At 37.5% G+C, this 12757-nt stretch overlaps 1 non-coding gene across 1 annotated transcript; it reads left to right on the plus strand.

Annotated features, from left to right (window-relative positions):
- The first annotated feature begins 1537 nt into the window (after positions 1–1537).
- On the plus strand, positions 1538–1644 carry LOC121138552. The gene has a single exon (XR_005875496.1). It is a non-coding gene; the product is annotated as a U6 spliceosomal RNA (small nuclear RNA).
- Positions 1645–12757: the final 11113 nt, after the last annotated feature.

Consider the following 12757-nt stretch of genomic DNA (forward strand, 5'->3'; position numbering starts at 1 on the left):
CCACCGCCTTAGTAGTTACCAGAGCCACTGCACGAAATTCAAGACCTAAAGGATGACATGGTTGCAAAATTTCAATCTTTAGAAGATACATCCTCTGAAACATCAGATGTTGAGTCAACAGATGCTAGGCTACCAGGAAATAAAAGAAATATGGCTACTAGACATCCTATGGTGGCCTTCCCAGTAACCATGGTTGAAAGGCCAGCATCGCGGAGGAACCAATCTGGTTCCACTAAACATAAATGGGAACCTATTCCCATGAAAGAAATGAAAGCTATAAAACAAGAGAAAATGTCTTTTGGGGTCCACAGCCCTTCAGTAAAACAGTTACTAAACACATGGGCTATAATCAATAAGATAACTCCCTCAGATTGGAATGATTTAATATCTGCAGTGCTGGACCAGTCTTCCCAAATACAGTGGAAAGCTTTGTGGAGACAGGAAGCCAAGGCCCTTGAATTTCAAGGTTTGAATGATGGCTTTGAAGCTTCTGAAATTAAGATTATTGGGGAGAAGCAATTTTCTGACCCGCAGGTCCAAGCTGGTTATGATGAGCATATTTATGCAAAACAGCAGCACTAAATGATTTGGATAAGGTTCATGAACCAAGGGAAAGAGTTGAATCATATTCAAAAGTGATACAGGTCTGAGAGAAAGATTCTCTGAATACTTACAAAGATTATGCAGAGCAGTAGATTTACAAATAACTGATCCTAATATTAGGCGACTTCTTACAGAATCTTTGGCTTATGAGAATGCAAACCCACATTAAAAACAGATACTGTGGCCATTAAAGGTAAGATCAGCACCATTGGAGGAATGTGTCTTATATACAACTAATGTTGAGTATGACAATCCAGAGGCAGGAACCTGGATAGGAGAAGCCATTTCTAAAAGATTTAGGAGGAATCAGAATGAAAAATGGCCTACCCAAGAGGCGATACCAAATTAGGTTGGGGAAGCAATCTTTAGAAGTTTCAAAAGACATCGAAACTTTAGATGTTTAAATTGGGGTAAAATAAGACATCTGAGTTGGAACTGTAGACAAATCATTCCTAGAAATAATGCTTCTACCAGGAATGCTTCAAACAGAAGGACTCAGCCTCCTGGTCTCTTCAGGAGATGTGGAAAGGGTACACATTGGACTGATGAATGCTGGTCCACAAGAGATAAACAAGGTAGATCTTTACAGCCTGGAAATGCGAATTGGGCCCTCAAGCAGGCCCGAGGAAGAAAGATTATCCGGTCATTCCAAGTACAGTGGAGGACTGCCTCTCCCAGGACAATTAGAAGATCCACTGCCCATTGTAAATAATATGGCACTGGATAATACATTAGCTCCAGAGGATGAAGCAATTATATCAGGAGGAGATACAAAACATATATTTTGGCAAACTTCTATACGATTTCATAGACCCAAATGAACAGTTAAAGTAAATAATATGGTGATTACTGGCATTTTAGACAGGAAGTGACATCATCATCATTAATCAGAAGTCCTGGCACCATTATTGGGCTTTAAAAGAGGTTAACATTCGTGCTCGCTTCGGCAGCACATATACTAAAATTGGAACGATACAGAGAAGATTAGCATGGCCCCTGCGCAAGGATGACACGCAAATTCGTGAAGCGTTCCATATTTTTATCAGAATTACACCTGATTTCTCCATGGAAACGCTGAAAGCCAGAAGGTCCTGGATAGATATTCTACCTACACTAAGAGACCACGGATGCCAGCCCAGACTACTATACCCGGCAAAGCTCTCAATCACTATAGACGGAGAAAACAAGATATTCCATGACAAAACTAGATTCAAGCAATATGTGTCCACTAACCCAGCCCTACAGAAAATTTTGGAAGGAAAACTCCAGCCCAAGGAAGCTAACTACAACCAGAAAAACATAAGCATTAGAGAATCTCTCTCTACCAACAGCCAAAAGAACAAAGGGGTGAAATTCCACACATAATCCACCAACAACAACCATCGCAAATCGAAGAAGGATGAGCAATCATTGGTCATTAATATCCCTCAATATTAATGGCCTTAACTCACCCATAAAAAGACACAGACTAGCAGATTGGATTCGAAGACAGAACCCTTCCTTCTGCTGCATACAGGAAACACACCTCACCCTTAAAGACAGACATTACCTGAGAATTAAAGGTTGGGAAAAAATTTTTCAATCGAATGGACCCAAGAAACAAGCCGGGGTAGCAATCCTAATATCTAACAAACTAGACTTTAAAATAAAATCAATCAAAAGAGATGAAGGAGGTCATTACATACTCATCACAGGTGAAACCCACCAAGAGGAAGTGTCTATTCTGAACATCTATGCCCCAAATACAAAGGCATCCACATTTGTTAAAAAACATTATTAGAACTTAAATCTCATCTAAAGCCCCACACAGTTATAGTGGGAGATTTCAACACACCACTCTCACCACTAGACAGGAATACCAAACAGAAACTCAACAAAGAAGCAAAAGGGCTAATAGAAGTAATGACCCAACTGGGACTAACAGATATCTATAGAACATTTCATCCACATAAAAAAGAATATACCTTCTTCTCACCACCACATGGAACCTTCTCAAAAATCGACCACATACTTGGCAACATATCAAACCTCAGCAGCTACAAAAAAATTGGAATAACTCCATGCATCTTATCAGACCACCATGCTTTAAAATTAGAATTCAACAACAACACAAATTGCAGAAAACCTACAAACTCATGGAAATTGAATAATGCTCAACTGCACCATCCCTGGGTCAAAGAGGAAATAAAAAAGAAATTAAAGACTTCCTCGAATTCAATGAGAATGAAGACACAACATACCCAAACCTATGGGACACTTTGAAAGCAGTGCTACGGGGAAGTTCATAGCGCTAAATGCTCACATGAAGAAACAGGAGAACAGTTATACCAGAGAATTAACATCACAGCTGAAAGCTCTAGAACACAAAGAAGCACACTCCCCCAGGAGGAGTAGACGCCAGGAAATAATCAAATTGAGGGCTGAAATCAATAAAGTAGAAACCAGGAAAACAATACAAAGAATCAACGCAACGAAGAGTTGGTTCTTTGAGAAAATCAACAAGATAGACAAACCTTTGTCCAAACTTACCAAACAGCAGAGAGTGAACACGCAAATTAACAAAATTAGAAATGAAAAGGGGGACATAACAACAGACTCTGAGGAAATCCAGAGAATCATTAGGTCATACTTTGAAAACCTGTACTCCACAAAATTCGAAAATTTAAAGGAAATGGATGACTTCCTGGACAGCTATCAATTGCCAAAACTAAATCAAGAACAGATAAGCAATTTAAATAGACCTATAACCCCTATGGAAATAGAAGCTGTCATCAAAAGTCTCCCAACCAAAAAAAGCCCAGGTCCAGATGGCCTCAGTGCAGAATTCTACCAGAAATTCAAAGAACAGCTTATACCAATTCTTCTCAAAGTGTTCCACACAATAGAAGCAGAAGGGTCTTTGCCAAACTCTTTCTATGAGGCTTCAATAACCTTGATCCCCAAGCCACACAAAGATACAACTAAGAAAGAGAACTTCAGACCAATACCCCTCATGAACATTGATGCAAAAATACTCAATAAAATACTGGCAAATCGGATCCAAGAACACATCAAAACAATCATTCACCACGATCAAGTAGGTTTCATCCCAGGAATGCAGGGATGGTTCAACATACGAAAATCCATCAACGTAATCCACCATATAAACAAGCTGAAAAACAAAAATCACATGATCATCTCACTAGATGCTGAAAAAGCCTTTGACAAAATCCAACACCCCTTCATGATAAAGGTCTTGGAGAGATCTGGGATAACAGGGACATACTTAAACATAATAAAAGCTATATACAGTAAACCAACAGCCAACATCAAACTAAATGGACAGAAACTCAATGCAATTCCTCTAAAATCAGGAACAAAACAAGGCTGTCCACTCTCTCCATACCTTTTCAACATGGTACTTGAAGTCCTAGCTATTGCCATACGACAACAAAGGGGGATCAAGGGGATACAAATTGGGAAGGAAGAGGTCAAACTTTCACTGTTTGCAGACGATATGATAGTTTACATCAATGACCCAAAGAACTCTACCAGGGAACTCTTACAGCTGATTAACACCTTCAGCAAAGTGGCAGGCTACAAGATCAACTCAAGAAAATCAGTAGCCCTACTATATACAGATGATAAAAGGGCTGATAGAGAAATCAGAGAAACATCACCCTTTACAATTGCCACAAACAACATAAAATACCTTGGGGTAACGCTAACCAAACAAGTGAAAGACCTGTATCGTAAGAACTTTGAATCTTTAAAGAAAGAAATTAAAGAAGCCCTCAGAAAATGGAAAGATCTCCCATGCTCTTGGATAGGTAGGATCAATGTAGTAAAAATGGCAATCCTGCCAAAAGCAATCTACAGATTCAATGCAATCCCCATTAAAATCCCAGCACAGTTCTTCGCAGACCTTGAAAGAACAATAATCAATTTTGTATGGAAAAACAAAAGAACCAGGATAGCCAAAACAACCCTGTTCAACAAGGCAACGTCCGGAGGCATCACCATCCCTGACCTCAAGCTCTATTATAGAGCTATAGTCCTGAAAACAGCTTGGTATTGGCACAAAAATAGACAGGTAGACCAATGGAATCGAATTGAAAACCCGGGTATTAACCCACACACGTACGAACATCTGATCTTTGACAAAGAAGCTAAAAATATACAATGGAATAAAGAAAGCATCTTCAACAAATGGTGCTGGCATAATTGGAGACTGGCATGTAGAAGAATGCAGATCGATCCATGTCTATCGCCATGCACAAAACTTAAGTCCAAATGGATCAAAGACCTCAACATAAATCCAGCCACACTGAACCTCTTAGAAGAGAAAGTGGGTGGTACCCTTGAACGAATTGGTACAGGAGACAGCTTCCTGAACATAACACCAGTAGCACAGGCAGTAAGATCAACAATTAATAAATGGGACCTACTGAAACTGAGAAGCTTCTGTAAGGCAAAGGACACAGTCAGCAAGACAAAAAGGCAGCCCACAGAATGGGAAAAAATATTCACTAATCCCACATCTGACAGAGGGTTGATCTCCAAAATTTACAAAGAACTCAAGAAGCAAGTCTCCAAAACACCAAAGGACCCTATTAAAAAGTGGGCTGCAGAACTAAATAGAGAGTTTTCAATAGAGGAGTCTAAAATGGCTGAGAGGCACTTGAGAAAGTGCTCAACATCCTTAGCCATCCGGGAAATGCAAATCAAAACAACTCTCAGATACCATCTCACCCCTGTCAGAATGGCTAAAATCAAAAACACCAATGACAATTTATGCTGGAGAGGATGTGGTGAAAGGGGGACACTCCTCCATTGCTGGTGGGAGTGCCAACTGGTTCAGCCACTTTGGAAATCAGTGTGGAGATTCCTCAGAAAAATGGGAATAAACCTACCACAAGACCCAGCAACTCCACTCTTAGGCATATATCCAAAAGATGCCCATTCATACAACAAAGAGGTCTGTTCCACTATGTTCATAGCAGCTTTATTTGTAATTGCCAGAACGTGGAAGCAACCTAGATGTCCCTCACCCGAAGAGTGGATAGAGAAAATGTGGTACATCTACACAATGGAGTACTATTCAGCAGAAAAAAATAATGGAATCATGAGATTCGCAGGCAAATGGATGACACTAGAAGAAACCATCCTGAGTGAGGTAACCCAGTCACAAAAAGAGAAACATGGCATGTACTCTCTCATATATGGATTTTAGACATAGATCTGGGGAGTGCCAGCCTACAATCCTATGGCCAGAGAGTCTGGGAAACAGAAACTTTATTTAGTGGCTGATCGAAGAAGAGGCAGACTCCCTTGGTTAAGTACTGAGCTGAACTCAAGAAAGCCAGTAACAGAGAGGGAGGACTGATGATCAAAGGAATTAAGACTGGGCTGGTTTAACCCCCAGAAACAGCTGACCAGACAAAGGTTAACTCTTGAATCCCAGGCATTAGCCTGGGAAGCCAGCATGGGACTGATCAAGACCCCCTGAATCTGGGTGTCAGTGAAGAGGCCTAGGGAATCTATTGAGCCTTGGGCAGCAGATCAGTACCCATCCCAAGTTTACACACGGACTTTGGACTCCAATAGAACAATGTGAGGAGCACTCTCACCCAGAACTCTTGGGAAAGGGTCTAGGCCCTGCCCTATATGAAATGACACACTATGGACACCCCCATGGAGGGCCTCACCCTCCCTGGAGAAATGAGAGGATAACGGGGGGGGGGGAGGGGAGGGCACGGGAGGAAGGGAGGGAATGGGAGAGGGACCTGGAACTGACTTGTGAAGCAACCTTGATTCTTATCTAAATTTAAACTGGAAAATAAAATTAAAAAAAAGAGGTTAACATTCAATAGTTAGGGATTGGAACGATATCTGAAGTTAAACAGAGCATTAGATGGATTGACTTTATTGGGCCAGAAGGACGGAGAGGAAGGTTAAAGCCATATGTTACAGATATTGCTATAAAACTCTGGGGTCATGATCTATTACAGCAATGGATTACGCAGATTAACATTCCTCTTTATCTGCTAGGAATTATAGACAAGCTATTGATGGTAGAAAGAATATAGTAAGACAGTACAGAAAACAGATGACAAATGTACAGGCTGTACAGAAGCAGGATACTAGTGCCAAACCTACAGAGCAACCAAAAGCTCTACCCTTAAAATGGCTGACAGATGCACCTTTCTGGGTGGGTCAATGACCTATGACATCTGAGAAGTTAGAGGCTTTGTAGAAGCTAGTTCAGGAACAGCTAGATGCTGGACATATTGAGGAATCAACTAGTGCATGGAATTCACCTGTTTTTGTTGTCAAGAGAAGTCTGGTAAGTGGAGAATGGTTACTGATCTTAGAGAAATCAACAAGGTAATTCAGCCTATGGGGTCTCTACAACCTGGGATGCTGTTACCTTCTCTAATTCCTAAGGATTGGCCAATCATAGTTATAGCCTAAAAAATTGCTTCTTTACCATACCATTACAAGAAAAGGACAGAGAAAATTTTACCTTCACGGTACCTACCTATAATAATTCCTGTCCGGTACAGAGATTCCAGTGGAAGGTACTACCTCAAGGTATGTTAAACGTCTCAACTTTGTGTCAATATTTTGTGAATAAACCTCTAGAAATAATTCGTAAAAAAATTTCACATTCGTTAATATATCATTATATGTATGACATATTATTGTCTGATTCAAATAAGGATACTTTGGAAAAGATGTTTGAAGCAGTAAAGGAAACTTTGCCTCGCTGGGAATTACAAATTGCCCCAGAAAAAATACAAAGAGGAGATTCTGTTAACTATTTAAGTGATAAAATAGATGATCAGAAAATTAGACGGCAGAAAGTACCGGACTCTTAATGATCTTCAAAAATTATTAGGAAAAATCTCTCAATTACAGACAATTATCGTGTAGTAGGGCATGATTTAAAACACCTAAAATGGCTTTAAAAGGAGATAAAGAACTAAACACCTCATGAGTACCATCAGCTGATCCTGAAAAACAATTAGAATAGGTAGAAAAGAGAATATTAGAAGCACATGTAGGCATTGTGTATCCAAAACTGTACTGTATTCTGGTTACTTTACCATATAAAGAATACCCCTCAGGAATATTAATGCAGAGGGAAGACATCATACTTGAATGGGTATTTCTGCCACATAAACAGAATAAAAAATTGAAAACATATATAGAAAAGATCTCTGATTTGATATTAAAAGGTAAGTTAAGGCTTCATCAACTGACTTGGAAAGACCCAGCTGAAATTATTTTAACTTTAACAAATGATGAAATTTCCTCCTTATGGAAGGATAATGAGTATTGGCAAATTGCTTGCAGTGACTTTTTGGGAATTAGTAGTAATAACTCTCCCAAAACAGAGAGAATCAAATTCATAAGAAAACAATTTGGATTCTTCCAGGTATCATGAGACAAACAGCTATTTCTGAGCTTCTTACCTTCTACACAGATGCAAACAAATCATGTAAGGCAGGGTATAAATAGGAAATATAAGTAAAGTAGTTCAAAGCCCTTACAACTCCGTACAAAAGGCAGAGTTACATGCCATTCTCATGGTACTTAAAGACTTTACAGAACCTGTCAATATAGTCACGGATAATCAGTATGCAGAAATACATGTCTTGCACATCGAGACTGCAGAATTTGTTCCTGATAGTACAGAATTAACCTCATTATTTATACAATTACAGCAAACCATCAGAAACAGGATTCATCCTATATATATATATATATATATATATATATATATATATATAACACACATCAGATCCCATACAAGTCTGCCAGGTCCTCTGGAACAAGGCAATGATGAAATTGTTTATTAGTAGGTAATGTGTTGGAAGCTTCAGAATTTCTTAAGAAACACCATGTTAACAACAAAGGCTTAAAGAAGGATTTTTCTATCACCTGGCAACAAGCCAAAGAAATAGTAAAAAATTGCCCCAGTTGCTCATTCTACAATCAAACTCCGTTACCAGCAGGTTGTAATCCTAAAGGTATTCACAGAAATGAACTTTTGCAAATGGATGTATTTCACTTCCCAGAATTTTGCAGTTTAAAATATGTAAACCATACCATAGACACGTTCTCAGGATTCCAATGGCCTACTGCCCTCAGCTCTGAAAAGGCTGACTCTGTTATTACACACCTCTTAGAGGTGATGGCTGTGATGGGTGTACCTAAAATGATAAAAACTCACAATGCTCCAGCATATGTCTCCAGTAAATTGGAACAATTTTTCAAATACTATAATATAAAACATGGAAATGGTATATGTTACAATCCCACAGGACAAGCAGTGATTGAAAGATCTAACCGAACCTTAAAAGAGATGCTTCATAAACAGCCAGGGAGAACAAGACCGCCAAACACAGGTTACATCATGCTTTACTAACATTGAATTTTCTTAATGCTGATGAAAACGACAAACTGCAGCAGAGAGACACTGGACTAAAGAGAAGACTTCTGAACTGAAGCAACTGGTGTATTTTAAGTAAGTTATGACCTCAGTCTGGAATCCAGGATATGTGTTACGTTGGGGAAGGGGTTATGCTTTTGTTTCCACAGGAGAAGAAAAGCTTTGGGTCCCATCTAAATTAATTAAGATTCGATCAGAACAGAAAATGTCTCAGGAGGAAGAAGGATGATGGCTCATCTACAAGGTATGCTTTGTATAAGGAGACCTCATTAAAGGAAAGAGAAGTATTCTGTTTGTGTCTTTACAGGAAAATTAGTTCTGAACAGTGAAAAAATACTAGGTATATGGATACATAAATGAGATAAGATAGCTACTCAGAGGACCACCAAACATGTAATAATATGATGTGTTATCAATGTCTAAATCTCACTATTTTGTTATTGTAATTTCTATTTCCACTTCTTAATATTCCTGTGTCCCAATTCATCTAATTAATGCTGGCTTTGGAGTTGGTTTGGCTCTCCTGCTTTAAACCCAAGCATATTGTTAAAATGCAATTCAGACTTTCTGTATTATATCAAAGAGCTACTGATATAAGACAGAAACTGTATATATATATATATATATGTATATATGGACTGTCATCTGTTTATATTTGATACTTTTCTAAAACTCTAACCTCCTTCATGTGTATTATCTTCCTTAGAGTCGCCTTTTCAAGTATTCATAGACATGAAAGTTAAAAATTTCTCTGTTAATATTAATATTTCAGTTTTCCAGAGAAAAGGGGATTTCTTGACAACGATCTTCAACTGCTTCAAAAAGAGAATGTGGATTTACTTACCCGACACCTCCTGATTCGACTGAATACATCTAAACTTCCCCATGTCATAGACCCCACCTAAAAAGCACCATCCTGAAACCAGCTTGGAACTACATGACTCGACACATCGTCAGGGCAAGGAATTGATACAGTGCATTTTTTACAATCTGATCAGAGCTTCAGAAAAGTTCTTCAATCAAAATAAGATATCTAATCCAGAACTTCAGTCAAGCCTCTCCTGCAAACAGAGACTAATTGACCTTCTTAAGACTCTTGTTACACTAACAGATTCTTCCCACGTGTCCACATGTTTGTCATCGTCCCATTTCAGCAGGAAGTAAATTTGAGAATTCCATGTCCCTTCTCCCTACTAATGATATTAGAGGATAGTTTACACCTGTCAGTGTTAATTTACAATTTTTTTAGGGTTGGGTTTTGAAGGAGGTGTTCAGAGTTAAGCATCCTTTTCAGATAAATTTATAATTTAGGTGGAATGGATATGTTTAGCTTAGGATAAGTAGATTACAACTTAATTATCACCCTGTATGTATATATGTTGTATATGTTTGAGTTTGTATCAAATTTAAATCTTCTATTTAGAATAAAAGGGGAATTGTAGGAGTGAACCCCACAAATCTATCTGACCATGAGGGCAGAGTACTGTAACCTGACACAGGTAGATATAAAAGGAAACTCCATTTTGTCCTGGAAGCCAGCCACACTTCTAACTCCTGGTCTGTGCGACTCTCTCTCCCACTCTTGTTCTGGTAAATAAACATATTGTTTTCATATACAGCATGGAATATCATTATAATATAACAGTGTGAGAAACTACATGCGTAACTAATTGAAAACTAACGATGCAAAGATTCATGCACATCTATAATTGTAACTTATTGAAAACAAAGAAAAACACTTTAAGGTAAACTACATGAGTAACATCTTGAAAACAAATGATACAACATGGTGTGAGAATCAATATTCGTAACTTATTGAAAACTACCGATACAACACTGTGTGAGAATTTATAAGTGTAACTTCTTGAAAACTAACGACACAATATTATCTTACAATGTACACATGTTTCTAATTGAAAACTACCGATAAAACATTGTCTGAGAATCAACACGTGTAACGTATTGAAAACTAACGATACAACACTGTGTGAGAAACTACATGTGAGAATCTACAGTGGGAGAAACTACATTGTGAGAAATTTCAGTGTGAGAAACTACATGAGTATCTTCTTGAAAGCTAATGATACAAAGCTCCTTGCACATCTGTACAGGTAACTTATTGAAAACAAAGAAAAAACATTTTGTGGGAAGCTACGTGAGTAACATCTTGAAAACAAATGATACAACATTGTGTGAGAATCTATGTGTGTAACTTATTGAAAACTAACGATACAGCACTGTGTGATAATCTATAGACATAATTTCTTGAATTCTAACGATACAACACTGAGTTCTAAACTGATTGTTTACCTTCTTGAAAACTAACGATACAACACTGTGAAAGAATCTACATGTATAATTTCTTAAAAACAAATGATACAACATTGCATGAATATCTATTTGTATAACTTCATGAAAACTAACGATACAGCACTGTGTTCTAAACAGAATGCATAACTTCTTGAAAACTAATGAAATAACTCTGTGTGAGAAACTATATTAGTAACTTCTGGAAAACTAACGATACTACACTGTGTCAGAATCTACACGTATAAGTTATTGAAAATTAACGATACAACACTGTCTAAGAATGTACACATGTTACTTATTGAAAACTAATGATACAACACTGTATGAGAAACTACATGTGTAACTACCTGAAAACTAATGATACAACACTGTCTTAGAATCTACTTGTGTATCGTATTGAAAAGTAATTATACTATACTGTGTTTCAATCAAATGTGCGTGAAAACTTGAAAATAAAGGACTCAACACGGTCTGAGAATCTACACGTGTAACTTCTTGAAACCTAACGATACAACAATGTGTGAGAATCTACACGTGTAACTTCTTGAAAACTAACAATACACCACAGTGTGAGAAACTACATGCATAACTTTATGAAGACCAACGATACAAAGTTGCCTGCACATATATACGTGCAACTTATTGAAAACAATGGAAAAAACACTTGAGGGATACTATGTAACATTTGAAAACAAAAGATACAAAATTGTGTGAGAATCTATATTCATAACTTATTAAAAATATACAATACTGTGTCTGAATCTATCTATGTAACTTCTAGAAATCAAACGATAAAACTCTGAGTTCTAAACTGAATGCATAATTTCTTGAAAACTAACGATGTAACACTGTGTGAGAATTCACACATGTAACTTTTTGAAAACTAACGATACAACACTGTGTGAGAATCTACATATGTAACTTCTTGAAAACTAATGATACAACACTGTGTGAGAATCTATGTAACTGTGAAATGACTTCTTGAAAACTAATGATACAACACTGTGTGAGAATCTATAATGTGTAACTTCTTGAAAACTAACGATACAACACTGTCTGAGAATCTACACGTGTAACTTATTGAAAATTAATGATACAATACTGGGTGAGAATCTACACGTGTAACTTATTGAAACTTAATGATACAACACTGTGTGAGAATCTACACGTGTAATTTCTTGAAAATTAATGATACAACACTGTGTGAGAATCTATATGTATAACTTCTTGAAAACTAATGAAACAACACTGTGTTGAGAATCTATCTATGTAACTTCTTGAAATCTAACAATACAACACTGAGTTCGAGAATGTGACATGCATAACTTCTTGAAAACTAACGAAAATAACTGTATGGAGAAATATACATTAGTAACTTCTGGAAAACTAACGATACAACACTGTGTG

This window comes from Mesocricetus auratus, unplaced genomic scaffold (genome assembly GCF_017639785.1).
Source record: "Mesocricetus auratus isolate SY011 unplaced genomic scaffold, BCM_Maur_2.0 contig_5107_pilon_obj, whole genome shotgun sequence".
Taxonomy (NCBI): Eukaryota; Metazoa; Chordata; class Mammalia; order Rodentia; family Cricetidae; genus Mesocricetus; species Mesocricetus auratus.